Genomic DNA, 22,183 nt, shown 5'->3' with positions numbered 1-22,183 from the left:
GTCTATGTAGATTCTCCTGTCCCTGGGGGCGACCATGCCTTTGGGGCCAGTATTTAGCACTACAATACACAGCAAAGGACCAAACCTCAAGAATTCTCCCTTTTTGTCTAAATGAAAAGGCTCTTTCACTTATATTAGTAAACAATATACAATAGAAACAATAATGAAATAATTATGAAAATCAAGTAAGAGTTACATGTTCAGTCCATTTATTTTTGGTAACTTAGATAATGTTTTTCTACCATCTATCCTATCTTGGTAAGTTCAGTGTTCTGTATCTAAATCATTTTCTATCTTAACTTGTATTACCATCTTAAAAACATCCTTTTAGACTTAAAACCTCTTTTTACATCCTAACAATTTAAGCTTATAGTGAGACTATGATTATTTAATCTTCAACTTCATTGGAGACATGAAAAGAAATATTACCTGAATATATCGGAAGTACTGGTATGGCTGCCTGCAGCCACGCATGAACAGGTCTTTTAGAATGGGAGTAAGAGACTGTGAAAAATTAAGGGAACCAGAATGCGGGAAGGGGTTAAAAAATGAGACCAGGGCATGGTGTGCTTTCAGTCCTCCATCAATGTTGAACTCTCCTTGTTTCAAGCAAGTAGGTAGAGAAAAACCCCTCCCCTAGTCTGTCACAACTCATGGCCCAATCAGTATCTTCATCTTCAGTCTCTGGAGGCGGAACTTCTGGCATAACAGAAACTTGGAGAGAGGCGTGGCTATTAGCAGGAGCTTAGAGAAAGGCGTGGCTATTTGTGGCAAGGCAAGGTCTGAAAGAACCAGCTCATAGTTGGACGAGGGTCACATGCTGGGATGCAGCTTCCAAAAAAAGAGTAGAGATAGCTGACTACCTGGACAGTCCCCAATATTTTTTTATAACACTGTAACACCTATCTTCAATCTTCTGGCCCAGAATATCTGTCAGACCTTATGTGAAGCAGAAATTATGAAGGACTTGCTTACACTGTGTTTGCAAAGCTTGGCAATCCACTCTCCAGCATCCATTTGTTCTTTTAGGACAGCATTTAGTCTGCAGATGAAATTAGGGCATTTTCTTTGCCTAGTGGCTAGCTTGCCATAATTGAAACAACTCTATATGGAGGTTAATGATGCTTAACAACTTTTTAAAAGTGGAATATTGGTACATTCAGGAGCAGACCTGTCTCATAGTCAAAAGATCTTTTAAAAATGATATAAATGTCATATTCTGTAAATCTCTGAGGTTTTTGAAGAACAACTATATATTTGTAGTATATCTGAATTGTTAAACTGTTTATTCTTAGATATTTATTATCTGAATAACCTTGGAAACATTGTGTCATAATCAACTAAATTAGTATCTAAAATGACTATGAGTTTGATTGGCTGACTATTAACTTGCATTATTTAATTATCTTAAAGATTTTGTAATACTAGATTTAAAAGGACTGGGACTAAATCTTGTATTTTTAAATGAGTTGCATAGGAATAATAATTATACAAGAGTTGAAATATACATATATTATGTTGTAACAAAAATAACCTTAAATTTTGTATCAAAATACAAAAATCCATTCCAATGAAAATCTTAAACCTGTATCAATATATAAAATTCTGTACCATTGTAACAAAATATTACCTCAATTTTTCATCAAAATATAAAGATCTTTCCCAATATGGTTATGATTATGGTTATAAAATGTATTTTTGGTTTAAAAGTAGATTCAATAATCTACCCCTTCTTGTCTAATTTTCTATAATATTTCTATATCATCTCTTTTCTTTTTAACCCCCTTTATCTAAGAAGGAAAGAAGGATAGTGAAAAGGAAAAGAAAGATCGGCATCCTTGAGTCTAAGCTCCCTATTTGGTTTCCTTCCTGTCCAATACTCCTTTAAAATGACCACATATGTATAATCTCTAAAATGATCCATCCACTCCAACTTAAGGGACTAGGATGATGGTCTTCTTATAGTTTCCTCTTGCTGAATTGAGGTGAAGTATTCCTGTCAGAAGAAAACTAGCTGTAGCATTTGTTGTCTAGGTTCTGTATGTTGAGGTCTAAAAGGCTGGACCAAGTGAGATAGCTATTCTGAATATATCTCAGAAGCAAGTCTTAAGAGGTAATATCAAGCAGGGAGCTGGAATAGCAGGTCTAAGTATCTCAGCATCTCCAAGGGTGAATCCTGTCAGGGATGCCCTCTTGCTCTTGAATTCTGCAATAAACAAACCTTACAAGCAATATATAGTTCTATAAAGACATATGTATGGACTGTGCAAGTTGTACAGATCAATTAAGGATGATTTTTTTGCTCTTTATTTGAGCAGGTAAAAGACCACTGTCTTTCTTGAGAAGTTACTTCGGTCATAAATTAAAACTGCAATATAAATCTTCATTCTTGCCATGTGAAAAGATATGAAAATCTTATAGCCAATAAGATTTATGGGCCATGCAAGCTGAAGTTATGTCTAGGAGTGTGTGTGTGTGTGTGTGTGTGTGTGTATCAGTAAACTTCAGAATTGTTTCAATAGAACGTTTGGCATTGTACATTATTGGTTTGCTTGACCCTTTTGATTTCCTTCTTGTCTGTCATTGAGGACTTCAGGAGGTCTTCCCTGTCATGTCTGATTTTAATCAATTTTGAAGGAACCCATAGCTTTTCTTTTTCTGTGGAAATATAGACATAACATCTTCCCAGCATAACACATTGCCTGTTTTCCATTCTGAGGTTAGGGCATCTTTAAAATAAATAGATTGGTTTAGTTCAGCAGTTTTTTTCTATAATCCAAGGTCTCTCAGCAGCTGTAGTGTTTTGTTTGTTAGCATTCAAAAATTTTAAAGTTAATAATTCACTATATAATCTATCTCTGGGTGTCTTTGTTACCCATTATTGTTTGTTGATAATCTCTTTTAAAATACAATTGTATCTCTCTATGATTGCTTGTCCTATGGGAGTGTGTGGAATACTTGTAATATGTTTTATAGCATAATTTGCAAAAATCCTTTGATTTTATTAGAAACATATGCTGGAGCATTATCAGTCTTAATTTGTCTGGGTATTCCCATACTGGCCATAATTCCTAATAAATGTATAATTACAGAATTAGTCTTTTCAGAAGTTAAAGCAGTTGCCCATTGAAATCTAGGATATGTATCTATAGTATGATGTACACTTTTCACTTTACCCAATTCTGTAAAATAAAATACATCCATTTGCCAAATTTCATTTCTTTGGGTATGTTTATGGTTGGTTCCTGTATGTAATAGGGTTTCGTTATATATAGAACAAGTAGGAAATGTCATTACTTTTCCTTGGCTAGTTGCCAAATGATTGAAAATTCTTTTTTTAAACCTTTGTTGTTAACATGGTGAATTTTTAAATGAAACTCTGAAGCCTCTAGCATATTTCCTATCAAAAGCTGATCAATTTCATCATTACCTTGTGCTAGAGGGCCTGGTATATCCATATGAGCTCTGATACTTTATGTATAATAGATGATTTCTATTTCTGATCACTTATTATAATTGAATAAACAATGAAGTCAATTTGGAATTTTCCTGAATAAGTTCAACAGTTTCTATATGCAAAACATTTCTTTATGTATAATGAGAGTCAGTTACTATATTAAGAGATTCTTAAACATCTAATAATACCATAAAATTTGCATGTAACTCTGATTTTTAACTGAACTATAATAATTCTCAACCACCTTAATTATGTTTTCTGACTTTTATCCTGTCTTTCATAATTTATTTGCATCAGTATAAAGTGTAGGGGCTCCAAACATTTGTCCTTTTTATTGTACAAGAGAGAATTATATATATATAATATATAATATGTAATATATATATATTACACACATATATCCATATGTATGTATATATATGTGTGTGTATATATACATATATATGCATACACACATACATATATATGTATATATACATATACATACATATATATACATACACACACACACACACACGCACACACATACACACACACACATATATATATATATATATATATATATATATATATATATATATATGCTGCTTGCTTTTTTGGGTATTTAATGTTAATTTCTCCCCAAAATTACTCCAGTTTCTTTTAAATTTTCTTTGCCAATATTTAATTTTCTGTCCATAACAAAGCAATCACAGAAATAGTAAAAAGGTCCCACAATCTCAGATGAGTCTATTCCAGCTAATTGGCGAAGTCTTGTTTATCCATTTAGAATCAGTTTAGAGACCTTACCTATTTAGGTCTTTATTATTTTTTACTCTGTTTGTGTTCTACAATACCCATTCTAAGATATAATCTTCCCTCTGCATAAGAATCCCTAAGGGAGAATGAGTAGAAAGCAATATACCTAAAATACTAGTCATCTTTGGGTCAATATGATCTATATATACGGGCATTTTGTAATTTTGTTCTATGAGAGCCAATTTCTTTTCAGCTTATCTAATAATCTTCTTGCACTATTCTTTATCACTGTGAAAGGTTTGAAATAAACTACTCAGATCTTGAGTAGTCAAATGAATTGTAGACCAAAGTCAGTTAATATCTCCTAGTAATTTTTGAAAATCATTAAACGCATTTAGCTGGTCTCTTCTGATTTGTAACATTTGTGGCTTGATTTTCTCTAGATTTATCTTATATCCTAGGTAATTAACAGAATCTTCTCTTTGTAATTTTTGTCAGGAGCAATTTGTAATTGTCAATGATGCACTTTTTTCTTTTCTTTTTCTGTTCCTTATTTTTCTTCATGAAACACTTGTTCTAAGATATCTCTATTTGAATCAGCCAGCAAAATATCATCCATATATTGATAAATTATGCATTGAAGAAATTGCTTACAAATTATTTCTAATGGCTCTTGTACAAAATATTGTCACAATATAGGCCTACTCTATATTCTTGTAGCAGCATTTTCCATTGCTACCTTTTGGTTGGTATTGAGTTGGTAAATGTTGGTACACTGAAGGCAAATCTCTCTATCTTGTTATTTTAAAGGGATTGTGAAAAAGCAGTCCTTTAGATCAGTCACTATGATAGGCCATTACTTAGGTTACAAGGAAGATAATGAAATTCCAGGCTGTAAGGAAGCCATTGGCTGAATAATTTTATTAATTGCATTATAATAAATTACAAAAGCCCAAACCTAAACAAGACCTACCAGGTGCTTACAGAACATTTCATTCAAAGACAAAATAATACACTTTTTCCTCAGCATCTCATGGAACTATCTCCAAAACTGACCATATACTCAGTCACAAAGGAAGCCTCAACATATATAAGACAATTGAATAACCCCTTGCATCATACCAGATCACCATGAACTTAAGCTTGACTTCAACAACAAAAGAAACAGCAGAAAGCCTACAAACTCATGGAAACTGAACAGCTCTGTACTCAATGACTACTGGGTCAAAGAAGAAATGAAGAAAGAAATTAAAGACTTTCTAGAATTCAATGAAAATAAAGGCATAATATACCAAAACTTATGGGGCACAATGAAAGTAGTGCTTGAAGGAAAGATCATATGACTAAGTGCAGTCATAAAGAAATTAGAGAGTTTATATACTAGCAATTTAAAAGTACATCTGAAAGCTCTAGAAAAAAAATCAAACACAACTGAGAGGAGTAGAAGGTAAGAAATAATCAAATTGAGGGCTGAACTCAATAAATTAGAAACAAATAGAAAAATACAAAGAATCAAGGAAACCAAGAGCTGGATCTTTCAGAAAATCAGCAAGATAGACAAACCCTTAGCCAAAATAACTAAAGGCAGAGAGACAGTATCCAAATTAACAAAATCAGAAACAAAAAGGGAGCCCTAACAATAGACATTTCAAAGGCTTTAGTTCAAAAGGCTGTCAACAATATTGGAAAATCTAAATAAAAGATGATTTTCTAGATAAATATATCACTTACCAAAGTTAAATAAAGATCAGCCAAATTATCTAAATAGTCCTATAACCCCTAAGGAAATAGAAGCAGTCACTAAAGGTCTCCCAAGCCCTACCCCACACATACCCCCACCTTGTTCAAAAAGGCAGGGCCAGATGATTTTAACACTAAATTCTACTTGGCCTTCAAAGAAAAGTTAATACTAATACTCCTCAAATTATTCCACAGAAAAGAATCAGAACGAACATTGCCAAACTCATTCTATGAGACCACAATCATCCTGATACCTAAACTACACAAAGACTCAAAAAAGAAAGAGAATTTCAGACCAATTTCCCTTATGAACATTGATGAAAAAATACTCAGTAAAATACTTGGAAACAAAATTCAAGAGCACATCAAAGACATTAACTACCATGATCAAGTAAGCTTTATCCCAGGGATATAGGAATAGATCAATATATGAAAATCCATCAATATAAACAAACTGAAAAGAAAAACACATGATCATCTCATTATGGGCTAAAAAAGCCTTTGACAAAATCAAATCAACAACTATTCATATTAAAAGTCATGGAGAGAACAGGGATACAAGACACATACCTAAACACAATAAAGGCAATATGCAGCAAGCCAATAGTCAACATGAAATTCAATGGAAAGAAACTTAAAGCAATTCCACTAAAATCAGATACACGATAAGTATGTCCACTCCTTCCCTATCTCTTCAATATAGTACTTGAAGTCCTACCTAGAGCAACAAGACAACTAAAGGAATTCAAGGGGATACAGATTTAAAAGGAAGAAGCCAAAGTATCGCTATTCACAAGTGATATGATAGTATATACAAATTCTACCAGAGAATGCCTACAAATGATCAACACCTTCAGCTAAGTGGCTGGATATAAAATTAACTAAAAAATCAGTTTCTCTCTTTTATACAAATAATAAATAGACTGAGAAAGGAATTAGGGAAACAATAGCTTTCAAAATAGTCACAAATAATATGATATATCTTGGTGTAGCTCTAGTCAAGCTGTGAAAGACCTGTATGGGATAAAAGTTCCACATCCTTTAAAAAAGAAATTGAAGACAATATCAGAAAATGGAAAGATCTCACATGCTCATGGATCAATAGGTTTAACATAGTAAAAATATCCATCTTTCTAAAAGCAATCTACATATTCAACACAATTTCTATCAAAATTCCATCACAATTCTTTATAGACCTGAAAAAATAATTCTCAATGGAAAGATAAAAACCCAGGATAGATAAAATAATCCTATACAATAAAAGATCCCCGTTCCTGACTTCAAGGTGTATTACAAAGCAATAGTAACAAAAACTACATGGTATTGGTACAGAAGTAGACAAGTTGATTGATGGAACTGAATTGAATTTACAGAACTAATCACACATACACACACACACACACACACACACACACACATACCTATGGAAACCTGATTTTTGACAAAGAAGCCAAAACCACAAAATGGGAAAGGGAGAGCAAGTGGTGCTATCTAACTGGATGTCTGCATGTAGAAGAATGCAAAGAGAGCCATATTTATCACCTGCACAAAGCTCAAGTTGAAGTGGATCAAAGACCTCAATGTCCCACTGGATACACTAAATGTACCAGAAGACAAAGTGAGAAATATGCTTGAATGTGTTGGTACAGAAGACAATTTCCTGAACAGAGCACCAATAGTTCAGGCACTAAGATCAACAATTAATAAACAAGACTTCATGAAACTTAAATGCTTCTATAAGGCAAAGGACTGTCAACAGGACAAAATGAAAGATAGCCTTCAGAATAGGAAAAGATCTTTACTAATTCTATATTTGATAGAGCATTAATATCCACAATACATAAGGAACTCAAGAAGTTAGACAACCACAAACCAAGTAACCCAATTTAAAATTAGAGTACAGAGCTAAGCAGAGTATTCTCAACAGAGGAATCTCTAATGGCCAAGAAGTTCTTAAAGAAATGTTCAACATCGATTAGTTGTTAGGGAACTGCAAATCAAAACAATTCTGAGATCCACTTTACACTCATAAGAATGTCTAAGAGCAAAAACACAAGTGACAGCACATGCTGGTGAGGATGTGGTCCAAGGGGAACACTCCTTCTTTGCTAGCAAGACTACAAACTTTTACAACCACTTTGAAAGACAGTTTGGCAGTTTGTGAGAACACTGGGAATAGTTCTACCTCAATACCCAGCAATACCACTTCTGGACATATACCCAAATGAAGCTCCACCACACTTGTTCCAAAGGGACACTGCCTCAACTATGTTCACAGTACCTTTATTCATAATAGCCACAAACTAGAAATAGCCCAGGTATTCCTTTCCTGAATAATGGATAAAGAAAATGTGTTCCAGTTATTAAAAACAAGGACATCGTGAAATTTGTAGGAAATGGATGGAACTAAAAATATCATCCTGAGCAAGGTAACCCAAGCCCAAGAGACATGCATGTTTGTATTCACTTACAAGTGGACATTAGCTTTAATGTACAGTATAACCAAGCTACCATCCACAGACCCAAAGAAGCCAAATGCCAAGCAAAGCCCAAGGGATGATGTTTGACTCTTACTCAGAAGGGAAAATGAAATAAACATCAGAGGTGGATGGAAAGAGGGAACTGAGTAGGAGAGGGGCTGGGGAGGAGAACAGGGCAGGAGGATCATGTATAGTGAAAGCATGGGAAAGAGGATGGAAATTGGGAGGGGACAGGGCATCTCTAAGACTTGCCAGTGACCCAGAGTGGAGGAGGCTTCAGGGAGTCTATGGAGGCCCCTCTAGCTGATACATCTAGCAGTAAGAGATATGGAGCATAAAGTGGACAGCTTCTGTAGCCAGGCAGGATTCTTAGAGAAATGACAAGGATACCAACCCACCCACACAAATTTTCACCCAAAATGTGTCCTACCCACAAGCTGTGCAAGGACAAAGATGGAGCAAAGACTTAGAGAATGGCCTACCAATGACTGCCCCAACTTGAAACCCATCCCATGGGCAGGACCCAATGTCTTACACTTAATGATATTCTGTTATATTTGCTGGTCATATGCATGCTAGGTCAGGAACCTAGCATGACTGTCCTCTGAGAGTTTCCACCTAGTATCCAATGGAAACAGAAGCAGAGATTCAGAGCCAAACATTAGAGAAAGCTCTAGAAATCTTTTGGAAGAGTTGGACTGAAGGACCCACAAGGGATAAGGACTCCACAAGAAGACTAAAAGCCAACTAATCTGAACTCTTTGGGTGATTCACAGAGTTTGAATCAACAACCAAAGAGCAAACATGGGCTGGACCTAGACCCCCTGTACATATGTAACATATATGTAGTTTGGCCTTCGTGTGGGTCCCCTGACAACAACAGCACAGCTGTCCCTGACTCCATTGCCTACCTGTGGAACCTGTTCACCTAACTGGGCTGCCTTGTCTGGCCTCAGTGGAAGATAGTGTGCCTAGTCCTGCATTGACTTGATATACCATGGTGGGTTGATACCCAGGAGGTCCTTCCTCTTCTCACAAGAGAGGGGGACGGAGGTATGGGAAAGATGTTGCATGAGGTGGAGACCAGGAAGAGAGGGGGACTGCAATTGTCATGTAATGGGAATAAATAAAAAAATTAAAAATAAAGTCCAAACTATAAAAAAGGCAGAAAAAAATACACATAAGATGTTGAAAAGAAACACCACAAAAGTTTTTACTTAATTATTGGTTCAATATATGTGGGAAGAAAACCTTTCCTTATACTCTGTACCCCTTTTAAAATAGGAGTGTGGAATAGAAAGCATCAGATAGGAATCTGAAAGACTCAGAAGACAAGGGCTGTGTAAAGGCATAGAATTGTGTCATTTCTGCTTTGATTATAAATTAGAAAAACGCTTTCTAGAACTCTGTTTACTGATAAATCTGCTCATTTTAAAGCATGTGATTTTAAATCCTCTTAAAATGACAGTCTACAAGGAATGTTGAAATGTGTTGGAGAATCTAAATGCTCCCAGCTGCTTTCTTAATTTTAAAATATTTTCTTAAAGGGAATTTCCAGTCTGTTGGCAGGATCCAGATAGAATTTCTGTTTTATCCCTTGTTTCTTTTTTTTTTTACTTTTGGACTTCATAATGTGGTTTTTCTATGGAGAGGCAGTTAAAATATATTCATTTATAAGTTTATATTATTTCTTAATTACTTACTAAAATACATTTTTACATTAGCTTCAAATTGTCCTTGTTAGTAGTAAATAAAGATTATGCAAGGATCCATATGTTCTCGAATCATAGTAAATGTTTGCTCAAAAGTAGGTTCTATCAGGTCTTTTTGCTCAAATTTATCCAATAAATTTATGTCAAAATAATTTCTCTAGTGATGCCACTCTTCCACAGGTAACTGTCAGAGACTTCTTCTACTTTCCGTCTTTATTTGCTCATGTTTCCCCACTACTGGTAATCTTTTCATGGTGTTAACGTTTACTCTCCTGTCTCTAAGGCAGGAGAGACACAGAACCAACTGGAAAAAAATGATTCTAAATAAAACCTTGAGAAAAAACTCAGTGATCAATGGCAGAGTATGTTTAGATATGATATAATATTATGTTAGATGTTATCAAACCTGAAAACTTCTGTTTAAAGATGAAATTAACACAAGAAAAATTAACTCACTAAGATAATTTATAAATTATGTTCTTGACAAAGACTAAATCCAGAATGTAGAAAGAAATCTCAAAAGTTAATAAAAAATATCAAAATAACTAAGTTAAATTAGGCATGTTGTTTGTAAAGATACGTTACTAATTGAAATATATAGAGGTCAAATACTACATGAAAATATATTCAACATTATTAGAAAATACATAATTTAGGACCACACAGACAATACTGCATCTATAGTAAGTTTAATACTAAAAAGGTTAGTTAAATGTTGGCAAAAATGAAGTGTCCCAAACACATCTAGTAATAATAGAAAATAGAACTTGAGTTTTAGAAAATGATTTGGCAATTTCTTTCAAAGTTAAACACACCCTACTATTTGATCCAGTCATCTATTTCTAAGTATCTATTCAAGTGATTTCAAAGTATATGTTTGTATAAGAACACAGAAACACAAAAACATCTGTGTTAATATTATTTATAAAATAGAAACAGTTCAAATTCAAACAAGAGATAAATGGGTCAACAAATACCTGTCCAGCCTGGGCTATAGGCGATCACTTCAAATATCAAAAAACCATATCCTAAATAACCAAACGAAAACTCAGAAAAGTGTTTGGTATGATAAAGATTTTTTTTTTACTTGTTCAGGAATTCATGGCATGTACTGTCTTACTGAATTTTTGCTTAACTGTCTTTCATCATTGTACTATAAATTTTGTTGTACAATTTCCTTTTTGTTTATGAGACAAGCAAAGTATGTAGTAAGTAATCAAGGAGTAAATGAAAAGAGGCTTCGTAAGCTTCTATTTCTGTTAGGAGCTTTCTAATTGGTTGGTACTGTATCCCTGCTCACAATACAGTTTTATCAACACATCTTGAGTTCTATGTGGCTCTTGTCCATAGTGGTCTGGCTGCCTTTGGATTGTACACACTAGTTCAAGAGATTTATGCACCTTTTCTTGTATGAGGCTACAAGATACAAACCTTGAATTTTTGTTAGTCCTGGTAACAACAACAACAACTTATTCTTCTTAGTCATCATCTCCTTCTCCTCCTCCTTCTTCTGTACATTGAGAAAAAATTAATTATATTTTAAAAGAAGAATAAAGCCTGCAATGGTGATACTGGTGAGACCCCAGTTCTCGCACTAGCCAAGGCTGGACAATCTGGCAAGTTAGAGGAGGTAGGCTTGGGCAGTGGTTCTTCCTGGTAACTCATTTCCCATAGTTATAGATGATAGGGTCTGAAGGCATTTGGATGACAAGCATTGGGCTTATAGTGATGCAGCTGTCCATGACTCATTTGTGCTCCTGTAAGCAACCCCTCTCCCATAGTCTTCTAAGAAGACCCAATAAAACTTAATTGGTTTACCAAGTTGGACTTTGGTGCTTTTCAAATGTTGATCTGCTATTGATTCCCTCTATGGAATGAGGATGTGATTTTACACATTATTGTAGGAATAGTTTCTAAACCAACAAAAACCTGGTTTTTAAACCAAGTGTAAGAGATTGTTGACAGCACTGGTGTATTAAAAAATAAGCAATTCTTCATAACCCACTACCACATATAAAAAAGAAATAATGCCATAGTTATCTATGGGAGGCACGCTACTTAGCTTGCAATATGGAAATGATAGTTAAAGCTTTTTCTACTTTTATGGAGAGGAAAAGTATCCTAAAAGAATCCTATTAATAAAGCTAACACAGAGTTGTCTGATTCAAGGCTAATACAATTAGTAAAATTGGCAACAGGCTAGAAAAACTTTCTAAGAAGCTCACAGCTCAGGTGATCACCTGATATTGCCTCTAGGGTTGACATTAAATATTAATGATCTTCATTACTTCTGTCTTATGTATTTTGAAAGTCTCTGGGTCCCTGACCTAAATCTTTGAAGATTCCCCTGTGTCCAGGATTATCAACTCTTGTAAAGAAATGCCTGAGGGCCATCGTATAACCAGTCACCAGTCATCCAGTCTTAGCATTTCAAAGTGAGTTGAGACTTAGCTGGGAACAACTATTCTTACTCAAAATAAGATGATATGGCTTGAGAAGAATGTTTCCAATGTCATTCAGGATAAATTCAAATATGGTCTCTCCAAAATAGTATTAAAGGACACATTTATTGAGAGATGTAGGTCATATCACAGAAAGTACAAACCACCATCTATTCAGTTAGTTTTGTATTCTTTGGAGAGAAAAGTTGCATATAGAATTCAGAAAACTAGACTAAAATTATGATTTAAAAGTTCTTGACTTGTAATCTATTAGTATTCCATCTTTCTTTTTATCTCTACCTCCCTCTCACAGGCCTCTGATGCTTTTCTGTCTCTTGTCTCTGCCAGTTCTTCCATTTATGCTTCCTCTTGTCTTGTCTCCTTTCTCTTTCTTTCTTTCTTTCTTTCTTTCTTTCTTTCTTTCTTTCTTTCTTTCTTTCTTCCTTCCTTCCTTCCTTTCTTTCTTTCTTTCTCTTTCTTTCCTTCTTTCTGTTTCTTTTTTCTTTCATTGTTTTCTTCCTTCTCATCTATTTCATCCATGCTTGTCTCAATCATGTGATTTACCCAACTTGGCATTCCTGTGCTCATGGATTATAGATGTGGTCCACCATGGCAGATATTTAGTCAAGGTGAAAGTGTGAGGATACAATTAAAGAAACATTACACAAAAGTAGGAACCCAAAACTAAGAACAACATTTATGCCTATTTTTATTTTGTTGTCTAAATAAAACTTCCTCTTTAGCAAAAGAGAAAGCCAAAATTATCCCATGGATTCTTATAGTATATAGTACCACCTGGGGAATTAATAGTTGGCATCTCAACTCAGATTTCAGAGAAATGAAGTTCATAGTGTATAACAGAATATGAAATGAAATTTTTCTTCTACCTTGAATTTCAGCTAAATTTCAGATTTGGTTAATACATGTGTTATCTTATGTTTCCTGTTGCTTAATCCCCCAAACTGCATAATTTATGTAGGAAATAAATTTACTTTGGATTATGACTCCAGATGCTGGGAAAGCCACAGACACAATGCTGGATCTTATTCAATATCAGATAAGGGTCTTTTGTTTGCAATTTAACTTAGCAAAAGGAGTTTTATGGTGGAAAAAGGCCAGGCTCTTGCTCTTCATCTATAGCAATCATGTTATCATGAGGTTACTATATTGGTGACTTCATCTAATCCTAATTACTCCCCCAAAATTCCATCTTCAAATAACATTAGCATATGACACCAAGAACCAATTTTCCAAGAAAAAATTCCAGAAGGCTCTTTTCTCTGAATTTGAAATATTCTCTTCTGGAGGAAGGATCACTGAAACATGGGAAATAAAATAAATTTACAATATCAGTATGTAAACAAAACAGTTTCAGAAGCTCCTCACACTTACAAGATCCACAAAGCCCTTCCCTCAGATTATGTGAGTAGAACAATTCCTAAGGATAGGAGACTTTTCAGACAGGTAGAGCTACCTGCATATCAGTTGTAGCTTTTGCTTATGCTGGGGCAGGCTTTTCAGTGATGTATGTACCTTTGAATTATTTATACTTTTGTAAGTAACCCCTCAGCCATACTATTGAAGACACCCCCAATAAACTCACTAGTTCACTAAGCTGGACTTGGGTGGAATTTCTTCTTTGGTCTGTTGCTCCTGCCCCATCTATGTGACTACATGTTTGTTTGCATCTTTCCAGGAAAAGTCACACAATACAGACAAATGCATAACACAGCAACATGTTAGCTTGTCCAGTGTACATTTTTTTAGAAGCTACCTGGAAGTCAGTCTTCGCCTAGTAGCCTTCAGATGAAGATGTAGAACTTGCAGCTCCTCCTGCACCATTTCTGCCTGGATGCAGCCATACTTCCATCTTGATGATAATGGACTGAACCTATGAACCTATAAGCCCAAATAATGTTGTCCTTCTAAGAGTTGCCTTGGTCATGGTATCTGTTCACAGCAGTAAAACTCCAACTAAGACAAGACTCATATGTCTATATAATTGGTCCTCAGCTGGTGGCATTGTTTAGCTAAGTTTAGAATGCATAGCCTTAGTGGAGGAAGTATGCCACTGGGGTGGGCTTTGAGATTTGAAAGTCATCACACCATTCCCAGCTCACTCTTTCTGCTTCATCTTTGTGGTTTAGGATGTGATCTCTCAGCTTGCTGCTCCAGCTGCTAAGCCTTTCTGCTGCCACGATTTCTCACCATGATGGGTAATAACTCCTACCCTCTGGAATCATAAGCCCAAGTAAACACATCTAATAAGGTACCCTTGTGGTGGTATTTTATCATAGCAATAGAAAAGTGACTGATGCATCTGCAGATCCTGCAGTCTCCATGGTTGGAGACGTATGGAAGCTGAGAAACATTTGAAATCCTAGGAGGGGCTCCTTTGCCACAGCATTAATTTGTACCACACTCTTTTTACCTTGAAACCCCAGAAAAACAAAGGAGCAAAACTGTATGCAAAGACTACACCTTGAATGAAGTTGACTGGAATTTCATATTTAAATATGGCCAGAAATCTAGGGGCCAGCATTAAGGTGGAAGAGATGTGTATAAGGGTTTCAGATCTGAGAGGAAAATTTCCCCAATGCAAGTGCTGCAGCTCTGAGGGGAAATGTATCCTGACAGTTGGGAGCCAAGGAATACCACAAAGTCACACTGTATGACAAACATCACACAAGAGATTTATTGGGAAGACACAAGAGGGTGCGGTCTCTGCTTGGGAGAAAAGCAGCAGAACTGAGAACTGGGCAGGTTTTATATTAGGTTTCTTGGGGGCAGAGTTTTCCAGAGTGGAGATTTCTAATGTGGAGATTTGAAGGATTTCACATCCAGAGCTTGGGGCAAAGTCAGGGATTAGTGGGTTTTTAAACACAGAAGTGAGCACAGAATTTTTTTACACTAGAGTGTATACCTTTCCAACTCTGGACATTGTGGTAGCATAGATACCTGTGTTCCCTGCAGAGTGCCCTGAGCAGGCTTGTGGAGTGTTATGTTCTTGCAGGCACTGAGTACTACGGCAAAAATCCAAAGGTTTGGGCTTCAAGGGAACATTCCTATGATAGAAATGAATGAAAATTAATTGTGACTTGTGAGCTCATTTGAATATATAGAAATCACAATGAAAAGCTCTCTATCTATATGACAGAGCACACAAAACACTGAGGGAACTTGCACCCATGTGATAACTGGGGTCTTACATGTCCTGAAGTAAAATGTACATCACTTTTTGGTCAGTGCAGCTTCTCTGTTTCCACTGTGTCTCTCATCCCAATGACTAACCCTTTAGAGAGTCACTGGAGTGAGGTGTAGCAGAGACCATGCCACTTCTGTCCCACAAACTCATGTTTCAGTGCTTTTCACAGTTTCACACACTAGGCCTATCCCAAACCTAAGTGTTGCACAGTCTGATGTCTGCGTGCCGGATCACTGCCCCTCTGGCAGGAAAGTAACAGACTCTTAGGCTTGATTCCACTCCAGGCACTAGGCTTAAGGCAGAGAGACTCCTGTGTGTGGGAATGCTTTTCTTTCCCTTGGAATGGGAGGATGTTCATGAGAGTGTGACTTTATTAAATAGAAAGTAGCTATTGATAAACCCTTTGCAATGAATGAATAGTTTCTTCATTGTTAAGTAGAACATAATCACACCCATCATGTGACTACCTACTATACTTTGTATTTCAGGCACTGTTAGGTACTTTACAGGCAGGACTATATTTGATTCACATAATTCTGTTTATATTGTACTCTGGTTTTAGCTGAGAAAAGTAGGGATCAGCATGAATATATAATCTGCCTAAATCAAATAGCTAGAAAAGAGAGTAATTGGATAAACTGGGCTTTCTTACCGGCCTACTATTTTTGCATTGTGAAGAACATCTTGTTCATTTGTTTTCATGGTAAAAACAAAACTGCTGAGAGTTTAGCGGCTGTAAACAACTGATGAATGGTCGGAGGCTCTTGCAATGCTTTAGAGTTACAGGTCATATGTCACACACTAGATGGATTGTTAACAATACTATGCCAATATTCTTATTCATATTTTAATTTCCCGCTTTAAGATTTAATGGAATCCATTTCCTCAGTGTGAGTTTGCCCAAGATGAATCCAGAGTTTGAGTCTTACTAACATAACAAAGGATTCCATTTCTTCATTTAAAGGACTTTAGTAACTTACTGCTCTTCTCGAGGACCTGATTTCAGTTCACAACTACCTGCAACTTCTATTCCAGGCAATCTAGCACTGTCTCTTGGCTCCACAGGCTACTATAATGCATGTTACACATAAATGCATACAGGAATACACACAGTTACATAAAAATTATAAATAAGTCTTTAAAGACTGTAATGCATGAACTTGATATGAATTTGCAATTTTGTGCACAGCATTGAGTGTTTTAATTATTAAATAGTGGATTTATTCCCCTAAAGCAGTTCTCTAAGTGAGAGCAGGCTTAGACCTTTAGCTCTGTACAAAATGTGGCAGCTCAATAAGTTAATATTTAATAACTTTACAAGAAGAAACACTTTCTCAAGCTTCCAGAAATCAGAAATGTGTGGTAGAGAAGGACAATAATTATACACGTGAAGCAATCAGGTATAATATTTCCCTGTGTGCTATGTGTGGTGGGTGAGGGTATCAAATCTGTATGTCAGGTCTGTTTATACATTATGCATATCAGATAATAAGACTAGTCCCTTTATTTTTTTGAAAAAGGACTTATCTTAAGAAATCCAATTTTGCTTCCACATAGCTCATTTGACCAATGTCTTTCATGAAGCCATAGTTTCTATAGATGATGAATAGAAAAGTCTGAAGTATATTTAATCTTTGCTTTTCCAGAATCATTGTTTATACCTTAAGAGAGATACTTGATAGACACAGTCTTCTTATGCCTTTTAATAGTCAAAGAAAAATCAAGAACAATGAGAAGGAAAACTGGGAGACATAGTGTCTCAGAGCAGTCAGAAGACTTAGGCAAACAGAATTTCTAGCAAACTAGAGTGTGGGGGTTGAGCTGAAGTGGATGGAAGACATGTAGTAAAAAGTTCTTTGAATTTGAGCCATTCTGTGTATCTTTAATTAATATCACTCTTCCAGATTCTTTTAAGGGCATTTACCTGCAATCAAAATAAATTGATGATTAATTTAAAACAACAACAACAACAATAAAAAAAAAAGCTGTATTCTTGAAGAATGAAAAATAAACATGGGGCTTCTTGGCAAAAAGCAAAAACTACCCAAGATCCCCTGCTGCCTCACTGGCAATCAACTGCTATCCAAGGTCCCCTGCTGCTTCACTGGCAATCAACTCCTTGGCCAGTTTTGGTCATTGTTTTGGAGCTTCTGAAGGTTTTTCTTTTAAACCTGAGATCACACTTAAACTGTGTGGGTGTTTGAGGATGTCACATGTTGTTTAAAATTATTTTACTTTAAGACTAAACTTCCTGTGTAGAGGTTAAATGGTGTGAGGAAGTTACACTGCCTTTGTGTGCAGTCAGTGCTAGAATAAACATGGAAATCATTTTTCTACTAGAATTAAATAACACAAATTTAAAGTCAAGTCCACCAAACCTTGTGTGTTTATTAATTGGCAAGCTCACTGTGAAATACAGGTCTGGACAAATGCCATCCCATATTAAGGCAACATTTTTATAGTAACACAATATTACAAGGACTGGATTTTATAAAATGTCAGCTTGACTTGTGTTCAAAGCACAACAGATTAGTCATCAGACAATGCAACACTCCCTGGGTTGAAGAGCATGATCTTAGGAGACCATAATTCACAAAAATAATGTTGTTATTAAATATGAGAAAAGTGTCAAGAAATCTGGGGTTTGATGTTTATGTCATTTTTCTGGTGAAAAAACATTGCTTCTCACTGACTCAGAGATGGATCCAAGCATCACACATGACACAGAGATATCTGGAATGTGACTCCAACCTACCTTTTGTCTTACACTCAAGTCCTATGTCAGATCACATTTTCCAGTAATAGCTGTTATGTGGTCTCAGATTACAGCAAACCTTAATCTGCCCCTTACACATGGCACCACTCTCTTCTGCAATGACTAGATCTTTGTAATGACCTTGGCCTTTAGAACATGTCAGAGATGGTACAGGTCACTTTGGGTTAGATTTTAAAAATAGAGCAAAATATAATGCCACATATAACTGTCATCTTGGAGGCTTATAGCTGAATAAATTCACCCTTTCTAGCCATTTCTGAACTCTGGATGGCTGGTTTAACTCAGCTTTTCTGACCTAAACTCCCTTCCAAGCTGACTGATTCAAACTGGCTTCTTTTGGCTCTTCAATGAATTGCTCTGCTTGGCCTCAAACTAACTCTGACAATCTTCTGGGTCCTTCTTATTAACTGGCTAGTTTTGTCTTCATCTGTGTCTAGCTTGTTCTCTCTGAAACTTGCCTCCATAAAAAGTGTCCCAGTTTCAACTTCATGAACTGGCTGCACAAACTGCTTAAGGAACCCAGCATCCACTGACTCTGATACTGACTGAGCTGAACTCAGCTGCATTCTACTGACTAACTCTGTCCTGCTCTTAAGTAGCCTCTCTTCCCTCTCTGTTCTCATGAGAGTTGGGTGTATCCTATTTCTGACTCATTCTGTCAGATCTCTCTTTGATTCATCACTTTGTCTGCCCCTTAATTAGATGTCACCTTCAAACATGGCTGCTTCCTTCAACTACCTTTACTAAGGCGTGTACTAAAAGTGTGGTTTTATTCTATCCAGAGGGATTAAATATGTGTCTGTATTACAGCTAGAGGGATCAAAGATGTGTACTAAGGGCAGGCCTATATACCTGCAAGATTACTCAGACCTAGAAGGTTTGTTTTTTTTGTTTGTTTGTTAGTTTGTTTGTTTTTTCTTATGTGATTCTTTGCCAGAGCATCTATGTTGTTGGATTAAAATTCTTCTACAACATGAGACGTCCATTGAGCCAAGTGGAGAGATTATAGAGAAACACTACTTAGATGTAGTGCAGTCTAGGCCAATTATCAGCCTTTCCCTCTGACATATGAGTTGTGAAACTCTAGTTGATTGCATTTTGAGCTGCTGATTCCCCTCTAATGTTTAGGTCTCCTTCCTGGAAGAAACTAAAACAACTGCTTCCCACCAGTCTTCCACAACTTCTCCCAGCATGGAATCTGTCTGTTTCATGAGAGGGTTTTTGTGTCACCTTCATTGGGAAGGTATGTTGTAAAGTCATAACTGAACAGTGTCCCTTTTTTGTTACAAATGCAAAGTTTCAGGTCAAATTAGCTCAATTAAAAGAGAAAGAACACAAATATTGCTTACCCTAAAAGAATGAAAGAGATACTTAGTAAAGGCACTTGTGTGGGGTCTGTCATCCATCTTACTGATATCTCATAGTTCTCCATTTCTTCTCAAGTCTGACTTCATTTTCTGTTATGGCAACCTCTCTGCTTTTCCATGTGTACAATGAGAGGCAGCACCTCACCTTGCTGTGAGATATATGATTCTCTGATTTTTGGTATTTGCCCTGTCCTTTTTCCAAGAACAGAATCAGAAGGATAACAATGAGAATTTCATTTGCCAGGAAGAACCAGTTTAAATGGAAAAGTTAAATGTCTGAATAAAAAAGTAGGAACTCTGAGCCTCTTTGGAGGCAGCAGCATGGTAGCTAAGGGAGACTGCGGGTTACAGCCTGGACACTCAGGAGACCTCTGACTTCCAGCTAAAAGTTTGTTGGCAAGTGTCACAGTTCAAAAGTTCTTGGGGAGATTTTGGGGTGTGGATTGAACACAATCAGTTGCAGAGAAAGTCTGCAGGATTAATGTCACTGGAAGAAATCACCATTAATTTGGAATTTTGGTGTTGCTAATTCTCATTGGTCTCCAGGAATAACACATCCCTACAGTGGAACAAGGATGCACTGAGCATGGTTGTACCTTGTCCTTAAGGGAGCCCCCCCCCCAGCTGTTTGTCCACCCAGATCTCCTCTTCATTGAATTCCAGGCCACAGACGGTACAGAATGAAGCACTGAGAATAGCCCTCGGTCCTGAAGGATAATGCCCTTTACCTTTCTCAAGAGTCTCACACTGCTACTCTGCATCTCATCAACCCTCCCATGAAACTCTGGCCCAGCTTCATATGACCATTGCCCTCCTGCATACTCCTGACGGGAAACAAAAGGCAGACATCACCTCATACCTCTATATTCCCTGGCATTCTGTAACAGGTACTCACTGCAAACTTGTTGGGGTTGATAACAGCACAGCAACTTGTACTTGGTAGGCTCACTATTCATGGCATAACAGCCTCCATCTCAAAGAGAGTATGGTCAAATGGTACTTGTTCAAGTATGGCGAATATGAAAAATTTTTTTACCTGATACCCTGCTTAGCAGGCAAGCAGTAACCAGGTTTGGTCAAGAAGCCTTCCAGTAAATTTAGGGAGTTTCCCCTGCCAGAAACCTTCGGTTTCTTTAGGACTGTACTTCAGATCCTTATAATGGGCAGATTTCTAAGATAAGAAACTGAGCTGAAACAGAACAGTGGGGAGCAGATGAGTGAATGTATATTATCGACATGAGTGCAACCATGTCAAGGATCCTGATGCTTCAGACCCATGAGAATAACAAGGCCTTCCCTGGGTCAGGCTCAGCGGATTGGCAAGATCTTTCCTGGTATGAGTACAAATGCTGACTGTGTGTAAAAAGCATCAACAGCAGCTTCCTATTTCCTCTTCAGCATGATTTCAGCCTGAGACCACTCCCTTATAGACACATCCTACTGAGATCAAATACCCCCCTCCTCCTCATTCCTCATATGCCAAAAGTAATTTTATACACACTGAGTTTCTGCACTGCAGGTAAATCTCCATCAGAGCATATGGCCCACACAGTCCCAGCTTCTCTTTGTGTGCCTGTTGTTTCTTTTTCTCTTGTCATCCCGGTCAGGCCAATCCCAAAGCAATGCAGGTCACGGCATGTCTTTGTAGCAAGAATAGAGCATCAAGTTTGTCTCAGCAAGCCTGACTTCTCAGACTGTAGAATAGAAGCTGTGCTTATCAATTTGAACTAGTTGACAGTCTTTGACATCAATGTTTGCCAGACAAGACTATGGTGGAGCATAAAGCCTCCTGAAGATAGAAGCAAGGGAAAGTTCATTTCTCTAAACTTTCCCATGAAATTCCTGCAACTTCCAATGATTCCTGTTGATTGTTTATTGAATGTGCAAACAGCAAAAAGTAACTTTGTTTGTCACTTATCAGTAACAATTTAAACGGGAAAGCAAAACTTCAGATAGGAAAGCAGAAACTCCAAGATGCTTAAAGGAAGCTTTATATCTCGGAACTCTCATCAGACTTCATGATGTTAGCTGAGAGATTGTTGGCAGTGTTAGAGCCCCAAAACTCTTAGGGATGCTTTGAGATGTCAATGGAAAGCAGTCTCTTGTAAAGCAAGTCTGTAGAAAGCTGGTCACCTGGGCTGGAGAGATGGCTCAGTGGTTAAGATCACTGGCTGCTCTTCCAGAGAAAACAAATTAATTAATAAAATTAAATTAAATTAAAATTAATAAAAGAAAAAGAAAGCTGATCACCTACAGGAAGAACCTGT

This window comes from Mastomys coucha, unplaced genomic scaffold (genome assembly GCF_008632895.1).
Source record: "Mastomys coucha isolate ucsf_1 unplaced genomic scaffold, UCSF_Mcou_1 pScaffold18, whole genome shotgun sequence".
Classification (NCBI taxonomy): Eukaryota; Metazoa; Chordata; class Mammalia; order Rodentia; family Muridae; genus Mastomys; species Mastomys coucha.
Note: the sequence above shows the minus strand (reverse complement) of the source record.